Source organism: Vanessa cardui, chromosome 8 (genome assembly GCF_905220365.1).
Source record: "Vanessa cardui chromosome 8, ilVanCard2.1, whole genome shotgun sequence".
In the NCBI taxonomy this organism is placed as follows: domain Eukaryota; kingdom Metazoa; phylum Arthropoda; class Insecta; order Lepidoptera; family Nymphalidae; genus Vanessa; species Vanessa cardui.
The window spans coordinates 13,456,345-13,474,279 of NC_061130.1; the positions used below are offsets into that span (position 1 = coordinate 13,456,345).

The 17,935-nt window shown below is 33.1% G+C and overlaps 1 protein-coding gene across 1 annotated transcript in view; it reads right to left on the reverse strand.

Annotated features, from left to right (window-relative positions):
- The window catches only part of LOC124531873 (gamma-aminobutyric acid type B receptor subunit 2), a 164,324-nt gene extending 147,453 nt beyond the window's left edge, over positions 1 to 16,871 (reverse strand). Inside the window, exon 1 of the mRNA XM_047106436.1 lies at positions 16,680 to 16,871. The gene's annotated coding sequence lies outside the window, so the exon portion shown is untranslated. The remainder of the gene's footprint in view (positions 1 to 16,679) is intronic.
- Positions 16,872 to 17,935: the final 1,064 nt, after the last annotated feature.

Consider the following 17,935-nt stretch of genomic DNA (forward strand, 5'->3'; position numbering starts at 1 on the left):
TCTGTCTATGGGCGGTCGTTACGACTTACTACCAACTGGTTAACTTGCTCTTTCTGCAACTTATGTGAGAGCCGAGATGGCCCAGTTGTTAGAATGCGTGCATATTAACCGATGAATATGGCTTCAAATTCAGGCAAGCACTACTAAATATTCATGTGCTTAATTTGTGTTTATAATTCATGTCATTGCCGGCGGTGAAGGAAAACATCGTGAGGAAAACTACACATGTCTAATTCCATAGAAATTCTGCCACGTGTGTATTCCATCAACCAGCATTGGAACAGCGTGTTGGTATATGTTCCAAACCTTCTCCTAATTGGGAGAGGAGGCCTTAGCCCAGCAGTGGAAAATTTACAGGCTGTAGTTGCAAGTTATGAAATAAAATGTAAGATATTTTTGTTGGTAATACACCAAAACATCTGTATAACATTGTTTATTTTTTTCTGTTTTAAAATTTTATGTACTTTGCTTGGTGTACAATAAAGTATATTTCATTCATTCATTCATTCATTCATTCATTCATTCATTCAAAACCTAAACACTGCCATTGACAAATGTATTCAACGAGGTTCAACATTGGAGGACTTTTCAACAAAAATAACAACAAAGAAAAATACTATACAAGATTTTAAATTAACATGGTTATTTTTATAACTAAATATTTCACGACACTCAGTTCACGAGACTCGTGAACAAGACATTCGTAGATAATGTCGAAATATCGAGCTCCACCGAACAAAAGTAAAAAACATGGTAAATATCCCGAAATTAATACCTTTAGTAATAAAGAAATATACTACCCTACAAATAACCATAATGATGCATCTCTTTATCCTGAAGACCAAGGCTACTAATGGCGCGGTGAGACGGTATAACTTTAAAACGGCCATAAAGAACAGATACCGCGGTACTGACTATGAGGGTTACAACTTTCAATCTATCTTCCTTACAGCAAACGATCGCGGAATTCAAGGCTTTTACAATGACGCAAACTGTTTTACTTAGAAATGTTCTAGATAAGATACAACAAGGAACAATACTTTGTCTTCTTCTCTCGTTTGTTAAATCAGTGATGATAGAAAGAGAGCAATCAGTGTTTATCAAAATAGACATTCAAGATTTATGAGTTAGGTTTTTTATTGTCATATTTATTTGTATTTTTGTTTTTTATTCGTGTACTCTTTATACGCCAGACAAAGCTGTTAGTTATTTTAATAGTCAAAATTAGTCTTGTACGTGTGTTTTATATAATAAAATTGGACTGTCTGTTTGCAATAATAAAATAGCCCTTTTTACTCAATGCATACACAATATGTATACACGTTATGTATACAAAAAATGTAATTATTTACAATTTTTGTTTGTTTGTTTCGGGTAATCTCTGGAAGAGCTGGACCGATTTTGACGGGACTTTCACTGGTAGATAACTGATATAATAGGGAGTAACTCGGGCTGAAATATTATTTTTTGTTAAATTTAAACGCGTACAAGATCGCGGGTACAGCTAGTATTTAGAATAAAAAATGAATGGCCCATGAGAAAATATGAGAAATAATCAAATCGTGCATTCTATATTCAACGTAATAATAATAAAAACTCAAATTGATACATGTATATACAGATAATGTAATAAACGATAAATGGAGCGGCTGGAACATTATACTGAAGCAACAGAAGCGGATACAAAGTGAAAAGCGAATCCTAATTCCCAGTAGTGCGAAACCTATAGGGTCTCCGCTATTTCAGATTAAGATGTATGAAATTTCATATACAATCTTCAGGTTATCAATATATAAATTTACTATGCTGTTTTTTGATTGATAAGAATTTATTTTAAATTTTTGAGAAATTCCACCTAAGAGATGATAAAATAGGTGGTAATTTTTGTATTTTTTTTCAGAAGTGTACTTCGTTTGGACGTTTTGTTTTGTAGTATACAAAGTAGCCTGTGCTCGGTATTCAAGTTTGCTTCATACTAAATTTAATCAAAATCTGTTTAGTGGTTTGGCTATGAAAGCATTGCATACAGAGTTAGATAGATAGATAGCTATATATATAGATATAGATAGCTATCTATATATATAAATAGATAGATAGATATATGTAAATAAAAATAGATAGATAGATAGATATAGATATTGGTAAAAAATCCTTCATATACATCCATCTAAGTGCAAATGAAATGTATTTTGCATTTGCAATGTCTCAATATCAATATCCTCAAGGGAGATGAAAGAAATACGTATTCTGTATACAATCTCACTACTTCAGTGAAGTTTGTATAAACAAAATTCATTTATTTTCCGGATTAACGAAGGTGTCTTTACATACATAAATGTTTTTATGTGTGTATGTAACTAAGTGCCTTAATCGTTTGATGAAATAAAAAAAATGGGTTTATTTGTGCGTGAGGAGATTTTAGATTGAATTCGGCAGTTGGCGCTGTAATCGGACATCATTATCATCATGCTGCTGTCCACTTCTGAAGATAGTCCTCCCCCTGAGCGCGCCACGTTGCTCGGACAGTAAATAAAGTTCATATCTCATCCAAATGAAGTTGGGACGCGCAGATAGTATACGGGTGCAATATACATCTATGTATACTTGTAAAATAACATGTCTTGACTGACTGAATCATAATCGCCGAACGTAAGGTATGAAATCTAGGACCATATAATTTGGTAAGATCATTTTATTAAGTAGATATTCACTACGGAAGAAATTTTGGCCATACTACCCCTAAGGGGGTGAAATATGAGTTAAAAATTTGTAGGGAAGTCGGTTTTATTAAAATTAGTAACATGAAACTTTGTTTAATATTGATTAAAAATAGGTAGATACGATTAAAGCGTTTCTGAATATTCAACCCGTTAGGGAGTGAAATATATCCAGATAGTTTGTATAGCATTTCGTCGTCCACAAACCCGGGGGCAACAGCTTGTATCGGATTTATTAATACGTTATTTGACATTGTATTCACGCCCATTAATCAACAATAACATTGTACGATCATCTGTTACTAGATGATTGGAAATTGAGACGCGTATTAGAGCGTTATGTTGGCATGAGAGAAATGTAATTAGTCTAAGTAACTTTCAAATTTAGAACACCGAAATACATATGTGATTTATGAACTAGGATCAGGTACTTCATATGTGTTGTATTTGATCTCATGATAAGTTATGAGATATGATTATCCTAATCAGGATTTTTTTGGTGGGGTTTTCTTTTTTGGGGTAGGTATCATTATATCGACTCCTAAAAATTATACTACGCTAATTCGAGAGTGTGCGGACACTCCTCTATTAATTTTCAGTGTCATTTAAATCGATTAATTCAAAAGTTTCCATTTATAAAATCCTACAAATTTTATAAAACGCTCCCTGTTTTATAAAATTCGTACCTTCGTTATTTATATATTTCTTCACAATTTTTTAATACATATTAGAAAACCATATTTTAATCAACTTAGCATTAAAAATTGCTGCTTCCTTATAAAACTCAAACTCAAACATAAATTACTTAATTCAACATAGAAGCATTACACTTTCTTATTGATGGTCAAATTAAACACTACCACGGGTTCGGAAAAAGGAACACATTGACATGAGAAGATCCGATTAAAGAAACTCAGCGGTTTTTTTTGTCAGCTCAATTAGATGCATATTATATATGAATAAAAACAGCCAGGAGGCGATCGTTTCATTGCCAAGGTGTGCTATCAAACATAAACACACTAATTGTATACCTTTCGCACACAAGCGTTCATTAACATTTTTTTTTAATTTGACAACAGAAACATTTTGAAAGTTTTCTGGGATCCTGTTGTAGAAGCGTATACATTGCCACACAAAAGAGTTACTGACTCTATGCAGTCGAGTAACAGGAGTAACAAGATTGTGTTTGCTCCTTGTCCGCATTCAAATCATTAATATTTTTCCGTACATACAAAACTTTAGAAAATATATTATGTATATATTGAGAAGCAACAGTTAATATCACAGTTTTGACGACCTTCGTGGTCGAGTGGTATGTACACCGGTTTTCATGGGTACGCCACTCTGAGGTCCCGGGTTCGATTCCCGGCCGGGTCGATGTAGATTACCAATAGTTTTCTATGTTGTCTTGGGTCTGGGTGTTTGTGGTACCGTCGTTACTTCTGATTTCCATAACACAAGTGCTTCAGCTACTTACATTGGGATCAGAGTAATGTATGTGATGTTGTCTCATATTTATTTATTTATTATTAATATCTTGATTTCTTTAAATGTATACCTTAATGATTCGTAAGTAGGTAAAGTACGATTCTTTGAGTAAACACAATTATATAACCTGAAACAGTACAGTACTGTACTGTACTGTACTGTTTCACGTTATAGAGTTTGGTGTACAGTAACAGCCTGTAAATTTCCCACTGCTGAGATAAGGCCTCCTCGTCCATTAAGGAGAGGGTTTGGGTTGGTGGAATGCACATGTGGCAGAATTTCGATGAAATTAGTCACATGCAGGTTTCCTCACGACGCTTTCCTTAACCGCCGAGTACGAGATGGATTATATACACAAATTAAGCACATATAGTGGTGCTTGTCTGCGTTTGAACCCGCAATCATCGGTTAAGATACACGCGTTCTAACCACTGGGCCATTTCAGCTCTTTAACCTGAAACATAGTGTGTATATGTCGCTCGTTAGGATAGTTCTAGAACAAATAAGCGTCGCAAGTGCAGCAGAAGATGGAAACTAGTTTAACGATACCTTTAACATAGTCGGACGATGAATGGAAAATTGAATTTCCACAGAGCAATGTTTGACCTACACGCTAATTGGGAACTAGAAACACAAACTTCGTGTACGGAACGAAATCAATGTATATTCACAATGAAAAATAACAACGAAAAAATTACCATTTCAAATCTCTCGAGAGTCAACTGACCCATTGAATTTTTTGGCTCAAACATAGCGTCTTCACTGGACTTTTTCACTACTAAAATCTGACGGCATATTTTAATGAGCTGCTTGCAAAATTCGATAACGATTTTAACAAAGAGTCATTGATTGTTACTACATATTTTATCGACTATAATGTATATAAAAGCGCAAACATGGAAATTTTCAGAACACAAATGAAGTATACGTTTTGAAATATTGCCGTTCTCTCCAATATCGTACCTATTTATTTGGACAGAATTCCTCGTGAAAAATGATTATGATAGGGCGTAATTTTAGAAAGAGGATGAAATAAGATGGGATGAAACAGATCTGGGAAAAGGAATAATAATGGGTGTTCATTAGTATTATATTTCTAAAACGTAATATATTATCATGTTATTATTCTATAAGTGTGCGTGATGGTTTTGTGCAGTTGTGTTTGGTACTTTTCATTTATCAAATAATTTGTCGCCGTTCTAAGTCCGTATTCCCTCGTGTGTTCGTGTTGAGTGAATGATATGCTTGATTGCTTATCAGAGTAAGTTTTAACGCCCACGCATTAAAACTAAAAATTATATTTTGTATTGTCTCTCATTAATTTAAAAACATTTTTATTGTTTTTCGTTAATTATTTAATTAATCACAAATTATATATTTTAATATCTGCCTAATTTTTTGTCATAATGCTTACTTCTTTTTCAAGATTATACACTTTTTAATTTTTATGCTATAGGTTTGGGGACGAGCATATGGGCTACCTGACAATAAGTGGTCACCATCGCCCGTAGACATAGCGCTGTAAGAAATATTAACCATTACTTACATCACCAATGCGCCACCAACGCCGGAACACAACAATACTAAGTTCTCTTGTTTGGCGGTAGAATATGCTTGCACAAAGCCATACCACTAAGTATGATGAATAAAATTAAAATTAAATAATTTCATACTTTGAATAAAGATTATCAGTCGTTGGTTATGCTGTTCTCATAGGCATTTTAATAAGTAAGTGTAATGTTTTCATATTTAAAAAAGGAATTTGAGTTTGAGTTTCAGTTCCTGACAGACTCTATTCGAATATAATATGGTTACAAGTATGTATGTATATACAAGTATGTATGCACTTTCTATTCCATAATATTATATTCAAATATTTTGACACGATGTTCAAATTTCGATACACATCTGCAGTGTTATTCTCAGAGAACTCGATATGAAATATTCAAAACCTTGCTGTGATACGATATTTCACTACGACTGTTTGCTTGATATTCTATAATAATTATGTATAATGTCGCTCACCAATTTTATCATTTTACTATCGAGTTTACGGTGAGTTTTTTTTTTTCTTACAGTATAACTAACTCTATTGTACTTGATGATACCCACTCAGTTTGGTGTTGCCATATATCATTTAATTGTATGTGCGCGGTGACATATATAAGCAACGTGTAATGTTGTTTTAATTATGTTGTATACCTATTATGATCGAGGGTTTCAGCTTCAGAAAGTGTAGGTCGAATATAAATTCAAGAGCAGAGCTATCCCGTCGGTGTAGGTTCCACCCACTCATCAGATATTCTTCCGCCAAACAGTACTCAGATTGGTGTGTTGCGGTTTGTGGGAGCCAGTATAGGTTATTGGGACATTGACGATTGGAATGTTTAATAATGCTTACAGCACATCTGTCTATGGGCGGTCGTTACGACTTACTACCAACTGGTTAACTTGCTCTTTCTGCAACTTATGTGAGAGCCGAGATGGCCCAGTTGTTAGAATGCGTGCATTTTAACCGATGAATATGGCTTCAAATCCAGGCAAGCACCATTGAATATTCATGTGCTTAATTTGTGTTTATAATTCATGTCATAGTCGGCCTTGAAGAAAAATCGTGAGGAAACCTGCACGTGGCTAATTCCATAGAAATTCTGCCACGTGTGTATTCCATCACCCGCATTGGAACAGCGTGTTGGTATATGTTCCAAACCAGGAAATTTATAGGCTCTAGTTGCAACTTATGAAATAAAATGTAAGATATATTTGTCGTTAACACACCAAAACCTGAACACTGCCATTGACAAATGTATTCAACGAGGTTCAACATTGGAGGACTTTTCAACAAAAATAACAACAAAGAAAAATACTATACAAGATTTTAAATTAACATGGTTATTTTTATAACTAAATATTTCACGACACTCAGTTCACGAGACTCGTGAACAAGACATTCGTAGATAATGTCGAAATATCGAGCTCCACCGAACAAAAGTAAAAAACATGGTAAATATCCCGAAATTAATACCTTTAGTAATAAAGAAATATACTACCCTACAAATAACCATAATGATGCATCTCTTTATCCTGAAGACCAAGGCTACTAATGGCGCGGTGAGACGGTATAACTTTAAAACGGCCATAAAGAACAGATACCGCGGTACTGACTATGAGGGTTACAACTTTCAATCTATCTTCCTTACAGCAAACGATCGCGGAATTCAAGGCTTTTACAATGACGCAAACTGTTTTACTTAGAAATGTTCTAGATAAGATACAACAAGGAACAATACTTTGTCTTCTTCTCTCGTTTGTTAAATCAGTGATGATAGAAAGAGAGCAATCAGTGTTTATCAAAATAGACATTCAAGATTTATGAGTTAGGTTTTTTATTGTCATATTTATTTGTATTTTTGTTTTTTATTCGTGTACTCTTTATACGCCAGATAAAGCTGTTAGTTATTTTAATAGTCAAAATTAGTCTTGTACGTGTGTTGTATATAATAAAATTGGACTGTCTGTTTGCAATAATAAAATAGCCCTTTTTACTCAATGCATACACAATATGTATACACGTTACGTATACAAAAAATGTAATTATTTACAATTTTTGTTTGTTTGTTTCGGGTAATCTCTGGAAGAGCTGGACCGATTTTGACGGGACTTTCACTGGTAGATAACTGATATAATAGAGAGTAACTCGGGCTGAAATATTATTTTTTGTTAAATTTAAACGCGTACAAGATCGCGGGTACAGCTAGTATTTAGAATAAAAAATGAATGGCCCATGAGAAAATATGAGAAATAATCAAATCGTGCATTCTATATTCAACGTAATAATAATAAAAACTCAAATTGATACATGTATATACAGATAATGAAATAAACGGTAAACGGAGCGGCTGGAACATTATACTGAAGCAACAGAAGCGGATACAAAGTGAAAAGCGAATCCTAATTCCCAGTAGTGCGAAACCTATAGGGTCTCCGCTATTTCAGATTAAGATGTATGAAATTTCATATACAATCTTCAGGTTATCAATATATAAATTTACTATGCTGTTTTTTGATTGATAAGAATTTATTTTAAATTTTTGAGAAATTCCACCTAAGAGATGATAAAATAGGTGGTAATTTTTGTATTTTTTTTCCGAAGTGTACTTCGTTTGGACGTTTTGTTTTGTAGTATACAAAGTAGCCTGTGCTCGGTATTCAAGTTTGCTTCATACTAAATTTAATCAAAATCTGTTTAGTGGTTTGGCTATGAAAGCATTGCATACAGAGTTAGATAGATAGATAGCTATATATATAGATATAGATAGCTATCTATATATAGAAATAGATAGATAGATATAGATATTGGTAAAAAATCCTTCATATACATCCATCTAAGTGCAAATGAAATGTATTTTGCATTTGCAATGTCTCAAAATCAATATCCTCAAGGGAGATGAAAGAAATACGTATTCTGTATACAATCTCACTACTTCAGTGAAGTTTGTATGAAAAAAATTCATTTTTTTTTTCTGGATTAACGAAGGTGTCTTTACATACATAAATGTTTTTATGTGTGTATGTAACTAAGAGCCTTAATCGTTTGATGAAATAAAAAAAATGGGTTTATTTGTGCGTGAGGAGATTTTAGATTGAATTCGGCAGTTGGCGCTGTAATCGGGCATCATTATCATCATCAGCCCACTTCTGTCCACTTCTGAAGATAGTCCTCCCCCTGAGCGCGCCACGTTGCTCGGACAGTAAATAAAGTTCATATCTTACCCAAATGAAGTCGGGACGCGCAGATAGTATACGGGTGCAATAAACATCTATGTATACTTGTAAAATAACATGTCTTGACTGACTGAATCATCATCGCCGAACGTAAGGTATGAAATCTAGGACCATATAATTTGGTAAGATCATTTTATTAAGTAGATATTCACTAAGGAAGAAATTTTGGCAATACTACCCCTAAGGGGGTGAAATATGAGTTAAAAATTTGTATGGAAATCGCTTTTTTTTTAAAAAAGGAAACATGAAACTTTGTTAAATATTTATTAAAAATAGGTAGATACGTATTAAAGCGTTTCTGGATATTCAACCCCTTAGGGAGTGAAATATAGCTAGAAAGTTTGTATGGAATTTCGTCGTCCGCATAGCCGCGGGCAACAGCTTATATCGGATTTATTAATACGTTATTTGACATTGTATTCACGCCCATTAATCAACAATAACATTGTACGATCATCTGTTACAAGATGATTGGAAATTGAGACGCGTATTAGAGCGTTATGTTGGCATGAGAGAAATGTAATTAGTGTAAGTAACTTTCAAATTTCGAACACTGAAATACATAAGTGATATATGAACTAGCATCAGGTACTTCTTATGTGTAATATTTGATCTCATGATAAGTTATGAGGTATGATTATCCTAATCAGGATTTTATTTGGTGGGGTTTTCTTTTTTTGGGTAGGTATCATTATATCGACTCCTATGACTACGCTAATTCGAGAGTGTCACTTCTCTAATAACTTTCAGTGTTATTTAAATCGATCGATTTAAAAGTTTCCTTTAGGGAGCGTTTTATAAAATTTGTAACTTCGTTATTTGTATATTTCTTCACGATTTTTTAATACATATAAAAAAACATATTTTAAGCAACTTGGCATAAGAAAACGATTTTCACTAAAATTCGAGTTAGCGTAGTATAAATTGTTGGTGTCGATATATTTTACTTCCAAACAGTACTCAGTATTGTTGTGTTGCGTTTAGAACTATGAGTGATCCAGAGTCGGTGGCATATCTCGAGAATGATCATTATTTCTTATAGCACCTTTGTCTATGGGCGGAAGTGACCGCTTTCTATCAGGTAGACCATTAGTTCGTCCGCCAACCTATATCATAGGACAAGGTCGAATAATTATTTCAAAAACAAAAGTATAGTAGGAGTCTGTAAAGGGCGAGATCGTTACTATCATTTTATTATAGAAACAAACAATGAAATTACAGCTACATATAGTATAATGATATACAATAATACATATATCAGCTAAGTTTCCATTGATACTAATTAAATAATAATTAAAATTTAACAAAGATGAATGTTTTATATAAACCCTTTAAATTATGTTTATTTGGGTGTGTGGGATGTTTTCAATTGAATTCGTCTGTTGCCTGTAATACATAAAATGATATAAGAAAAAGTTTATTTAGGACGCGAATATTTTAGAATTGAATAACAAAAGTATAAACACACCTGACGTTATATACAAAGTTTACATTAATACATTTTAAACAAATAGTATCAATAAAGATGAAAGAATTACGATTCAGCTTCCAAGTTGAGTCCAAACACAACTCTTATTTTCAACGTCCATCCTGTACGTTTCTATAAGTAATTCTAAGTAAGCAAGGCAGCCACTGATTTCTACTACGGCTTCGTCCGAGAAAAACTTCTATGAAACTAAAACTGCTCTTTATAGTAGTTACATTACATATATAAACACAAAATACATTTATTTGAGCTGAGATGGCCCAGTGGTTAGAACGTGTCCATCTTAACCGATGATTTCGGGTTCAAACCCAGGAAAGCGCCACTATATATATGTGCTTAATTTGTGTTTGTAATTCGTCGGTGACGAAAAACATCGTGAGGAAACCTGCATGTATATAATTTCCTAGAAATTCTGCCACATGTGCATTCCACCAAACCGTATTGGAACAGCGTGGTGGAATATGTTCCAAACCCCCTCCTTAATAGAAGAGGAGGCTTTAGCTCAGCAGTGGGAAATTTACGGGCTGTTACATTTATTTAACTTTAATGAAATTCGGTATCGTAATATTTTTCTTTCAAAAACATTCTCATAACTTAATAAAGTTATGCGTAACAATACATATTTACATAAAAATTACACGGACCTAGCTTTCCCGAGCCTTCTAGAATGTTCTAATATTATCTATTGTTTCCTAAAGGCAGCACTTTGTAAAGTCAATTGTAACCCTTTTCGGCTTATTACGCGAAGGCACGATGAACATTTTTACCCTTTTTTTTTCGTTCACGATGAGTCCTCGGGGCGCGTAAAACCCAAAAATTATTAGAAGCGTCATCTCCACATCTATAAAGTCAAAACGACCTCTGAGCTTCCATTTGCCGTTTGTATTTCGAATAATTTGCTTAATCATTTCGGGGTTCAAATTATTGCTGTTCTCTTTTGTGTGAAGACTTTTAACTAATATCATTCCAACTTAGTAGGTCTTTTAATGGTGTTTATTTTTTATGTAATTTGGTTTATGTTAATGACAATTTGTATCAGTTACTGACTGTTTCACACGGTTTTATCCAATGAGAGCCGAGATGGCCCAGTGGTTAGAACGCGTGCATCTTAACCGATGATTACGGGTTCAAATCCAAGCAAGCACCACTGAATATTCATGTGCTTAATTTGTGTTTATAATTCATCGCATTCTCGGCGGTGAAGGAAAACATCGTGAGGAAACCTGCATTTGTCTAATAACCTAGAAATTCTGTCACATGTGCATTCCACTAACCCGCATTGGAACAGAGTGGTGGAAATATTCCAAACCCTCTCCTTAATGGAAAAGGAGGCCTTAGCCCAGTAGTGGAAAATTTACAAGCTTTTACTTTACTTTTACTTTACTTTTATCCAAGTGGTTAGATCGCGTGCATGTAAACCGATGATTGCGGGTTCAAACCCAGGTAAGCACCTTTGAATTTTCAAGTGCTTAATTTGTGTTTATTATTCATCTCGAGCTCAGTGAACGATACATGCGTGTGTCTAATATCAACCCGCATTGGAGCCGCGTGGTGGAATATGCTCCAAACCTTCTCCTCAAAGGGAGAAACCTTAGCCCAGCAGTGGGAAATTGAAAGGCTGTTCTTGTTGTTATTGGTATCCAAGTTATACATTACCGATCCGCCTCCGTGAGTCGTAACGCATTTATATAGTCTGAGCCTCTATATATTATTGCGTATGTTATAAAGCGGCAGCAGTAAATGGCGTTGATTGAAAATGTGACATTACTGAATCGCGCTATCTCCAAAATCGGGCTCTTACGTAGAGTCGGAAATAGCACATTCGTCTTTTTGCTTTTATACCGTAGCTAAGTTGAGTAGTATGTATTATAGAATGAAATTTTGATAACTAACCAAAAAGGCTTATCTGACAATCGTAGATGCATTTATCTGCTTGAGAGGTTTCACTCTCTAGGGCATAAATAGAAAGTCGTCGTCGTCTATTCGTTTGTATAGAACACGAGTGTGAAGGGATGAGATGGAGGGATGAGATGGAGGGATGAGATGAGATGCTCCTAACTACTTAATTATTATCATTATCATTATCATTGCACAGTATAAAACAAAATCGCTTACCACTGTTGGTTCCTGTTTATGCTTAGATCTTTGAAATTACGCAACGGATTTTCGATAGAACGTTATACGTGAACAATAATGTAAAAAAACACTGCTAATGTAGACATTTTTTTTATGGTGTATATTGGCGGACGAACATAAAGGCCACCTGATGGTAAGTGGTCACCATCACCCATAGACAATGACGCTGTAAGAAATATTAACTATTCTTTACATCGTCAATGTGCCACCAACCTTGGGAACTAAGATGTTATGTCCCTTGTGCCTGTAGTTACACTGGCTCACTCACCCTTCAAACCGGAACACAACAATACTGAGTACTGTTATGTGGTGGAAGAATAACCGATGAGTGGGTGGTATCTACCCAGACGGGCTAGTACAAAGCCCTACCACCAAGAATTCTTCACTATATATTTAGATCGCTAGTAATATGTATTTAATCTGTGTCTCTAAATTCTTAAATGTCAAGAAGATTAAAGGTGATATTGTTATATCACAAATAATGTTTTGTTTGAAAAATACTTCTAGTACAACACTAAGCATAAAAATATGGCCATATAAGCTCGCGACAAGTTTACTTTACGTAGTGTTCGAACGGTCGAGTTTGTACATTAACTCTAAAATAACAATTTTCAACCCTTATTTACAAAGACGTTTGCATTTATAGTATTAGTATAGACAGGCTTATAACATTTTATGGTTGAATAATACATTCATATTATATTATTTTGTAGATATTGAAATAGATTTTTAATATAATTAGAAAGTAAAGTAAGTAAAGTAACAGCCTGTAAATTTCCCACTGCCGGGATAAGGCCTCCTCTTCCATTAAGGAGAGGCTTTGGATGTTCCAATGCGGGTTGGTGGAATACACATGTGGCAGAATTTGGATGAAATTAGTCACATGCAGGTTTCCTCACGATGTTTTCCTTAACCGCCGAGCACGAGATGAATCATAATCTCAAATTAAGCACATAATTATTGTGCTGCTTGCCTGGATTTTAACCCGCAACCATCGGTTAAAATGCACTCGTTCTAACCACTGGGCCATCTTAACTCTAGTTCTATAATTATATAAATGAATTAAATTTCTGTGTTGTGTAGTTTGAAATGATACAAACATTTTTTCTCGAATCAATATTATACATTATTAACCAATGAAAGTGAGAAAATATGATCATAAATAGATTATCGTCGTGTAAAGCGTTGAAAGCATTCGTAAACTTCGGAGTAAACTTTAACCTTTCTCAATAAATGGGTTATCTAAGGCAAAATTTCAATTTTGTTGGCTAGATTAACACGAAAAAACACTATTTAGCCTTAAAACGGTAGAATAGATGTAATACAATAAAAAAGCATTAAAGACTTATTTGTGTTTGGGAAACTTTGATAAATTTTTTTTTAATTTGTTTTTATGTGATAGGTCTATTGCGTCACAGGGCAGGTCAGGAGAATACATTGTCGTTGTAAAAAATATTAACCATTCCTTACATAGCCAATGCACCGCTGACCGTGGAAGGTATGATGTTGTGTCCCTTCTGCATGCATACAACGCACAAGTATTCCTGACTATATAACGTTAAGTATATCTGTTTTTATTTTAAGTATACTAATTATCGTTTCACGTGCTCTATTTAAATAGGTCATCTTAGGTTGATTTGTAGTATACAAGAATGAAAATATCTAACATTAAGACTTCCCTGAGGTTTACATTGAACAGAATTAGTATCTTTAAAATCATAAGATATTCCGAGTCATGTAATATTACTGATTCTATCTATCTACCGTAAGAGCATAATTACATTATTTTTGGAAAATCCTTTAAATAAGTAAATATTAAATCTGAGACCGTAAGGTACACAATACCATACAGAATTTAAAAACATTCTCTTCGAACTAAAAAGGTTCTCGTACATATTGGCGGTAGTAGCAAATGATTGAAATATTAATTTAAGGAAATAAAAAAGAATTACATAATATAAAGTAGGCAAGTAGGTCATATAAGGTAATCGATCGATAAAGGTCATCACAGCCCATGGATTTTGGTGCTGTAAAAAATATTACCCATTACTAGACTAACAATCCGTTACCAAACTTGGGAGCTAAGATGTTATGTCTCTTCTGCCTATAGTTAGAAGAACTGACTCGCTCTTCAACCCCAAAATGTAGCAATGATGGACGCTTCTTGCCCAAAGAAGCTAGCGCTAACTCATACCGATAAATTACACTTCTCAGAATCACATTCATATAAATTATTTATATTAAACATTAGTAGATCAAACGCACTTACAACATGTCTGTGGAGTTTTTGCGTTGAAAAAAAAGTGAGCAGCTATTAAAACTACTTTGCGTGCCACAGATTAAATATAAACGAAAAGGGCAGCGTTTTTTAGCGCTTTGGGTTTTAATGCTTCAACATTTTATAAAAGGGTTTTGAGACTTAATATTTTTTGATTTTAAGCGGTATTTTGCATAGCTTAAAAAAGGCTTTGCGTGAAAATAAATTGGTCAGTTAATTTAATCAGGAATTTGAAAGCGAACAGCGAATCAGTGATTAAAGTATTTTATATTTTAAATGCAAATCACATTTGCATTTTGTGTGTTTGTATGTAACGCTTCCACGACTTAAATACTAAAGCGATTATCATGAAACTTTTGTAGGACTGAAGAAAAAAGCAACTCATCCTGACCTCCAACCATACATGTTAATATAGACGCAATTGTGGGTTTTCATTCAATAAAATAAACTGACTAATTGTTATGCACGAAAAAGGTTAAGCATGTCAATCAAAATATGTGTTATTCAAGTGGGCATTCACAAGCACTTTTAAATCGTCATTTAACGACTATTTTAAGTGAAGTTACCCCTGGTTCGGCAAGTAGATTCTACCGAGAAGAATCGGCAATAAACTCAATAGTTACTCTTTTTCAACATTTAAAAATACAGTAATGTTAGTTAATTACCAGTAAATATGTATGTAATTTAACCTGATTTGAAGTCAACAAGTATTAATTTCACGTTTTTTTGTCGCCTGCATAATGTTGTATTGAATAATATACTTTATTAACTAATGTTTTTTTTTATAAATTACTTAAATTTATTAAACGGCAAAGTTAAAAATGTCTGTGATATACGTTTCATAAGTATAAAATTTTATTGAAATATTTTAAAACCATGTGTAAAATATAATTAAATTTTATATTCAGAACGCGTAAATTACAGTTATAATAAAGTGTCTTGAGTTCAAATTCAGTCAGTATTTATATTTGATCGTATAATGAAACTGAGAAAAAAAATGTAGTTTTAGAAAATGCACGCGAAACGATTAATAATGAGTGACGTCACAATTCCGGTTGTAGATTGTTACGTTCATAATTTACGAAGCGATTTTGAAACGAAGGCAAACTGTTGATGCTTAAAATTTTCAAACCATATCTTTTTACTTTCAGTAGTTTGTTCGAATAAATATTTAAAAAAAGTAATTGAACAAGAAATATAAAAATATAGGCGATGTTATCTCGATTTATGTTTATTTCGGTGTTGTATATTGTCTTCCTATATTTTCCACGAAAGGAAATAAAAATAAAAAAAGTGTCTGTAGAACTCACCGTTTACCTATAAATTAAAATTTTAATATAATATGTTCACAATAAAAATAAATGCTTCAAAGAAATTCATTTCTTGGTAAATCTGTATATGTTTCAGATGAATATAGTACGTTGTTAATTAAATTTAATTAACAATAATACATTAACAAAAAAATTAAGACGACACCAAATAAAAAGCATCATAGTATTTATTCAAAGTAGTGTAGATGTGTAGGTACTGATCCAAAATGTATATTTAACAAATGAAAATTGTGAGAAATTAATTATTATGATTCATTTAAATATAAAATTAAGTACTTACGACAATTTGACGGCAGATAGAAAATGTTTTATTACAATTGTTTGTAATAATATAAATCTTACTTGGTTCTAACTAGCATAAGTACTATTTAGAAATAAGATCATGTTATATTAAAACAAACAGATGTTTGTTTTAACAAGCGAAGAGATATTTGTATTTATCATGCATTAAAACTTACCATAATATGCAACACGGACGAAATGATTCACATTTTTATGTCTATATAAAAACATCACATTTTATACACACAAAACTATAACTAGACGTTTTTATTTTATCAATAAATAAATATTAAAACTAAATTCCGTACAGTAAACTTAAGCGAAGTTTACCAACTGGGGCGTAGCGCTGACGTAGCATTCGCTACGGATGCTACGGCACGACTGAGACGCTACGAGCGCTAAAGATTCATCTCGAACCAAATAGACATTATATTTTAAATTATGTATTTAACATTACTTGTTTCTTTTGGAAAGGCGTCATGAATAGCTGTTTTTATTTAATATAAGACTGCTCGCACTACCATAATGAAAGTTATATCGCGAAATGTTTTTATTAAATAATATTTTTATAAGACGTAATATTTATTACAGAGGCGTTCTGTTATTGCAACTTTTTATAAATTCATTTATTACAAATTCCAAGGCTCGTTTTGTTCATGAAATATCTTTTGTTTTTCCTAGAAACTATTTAGTTTATTTTGTTATTAATTTGCCGATTTATCACTATATATAAATATACTTTGTAATAATATAATAGGTAATTAAATGAACCATTAGTGTTATTTTCCCTTTTCTTCAAAACCTTGTTTTTAATAATTATCATATAAAATATTATTGAAAAAAAAATTTTGGTTAAAAAAAATTGCAATAGTTTGATGCATTAAAACAAAACAATATTAGGGGAGTGCTAAATTTACTTTGAATAGAATCATGAATGAAACACCGAATTATAGCAACAGAAGATTTTGATATGAATATCTTTTTATATACTTTCCGAGTACGCATATGACCTAACATCTAACGGTAAGTGGATGTGGAGTACAAACGCGAAGGCGGTCAGTACAGTCAGTTATAATGACCTGCACTAGTCAGCCTTGCCATGCCGGCCTGCAAGAAGCCTCTTGACGCCTCGATTGAAGGCACCCAGGTTATAACAGGAGAAGAAGCATATGAGTAGGTAGATTTCTATTTTTGGCAGTGTGATAAGGAAAAGACTTATTCGTAAGCGATGGGATCTTTGTTTACCAATGTATTAATGTGGAGTAAAAGAGTTTACTAAAATTATGTTAAAAAGCGATTTTTATTTGCAAAATATATTAACTATATGGAATATTTTTATTTTAGGATGAATTAATATCACATTTACAATTCAAATTCGAGGCGAGATGGCCCAGCGGTTAGAACGCTTGCATCTTAACTGATGATTGCGGGT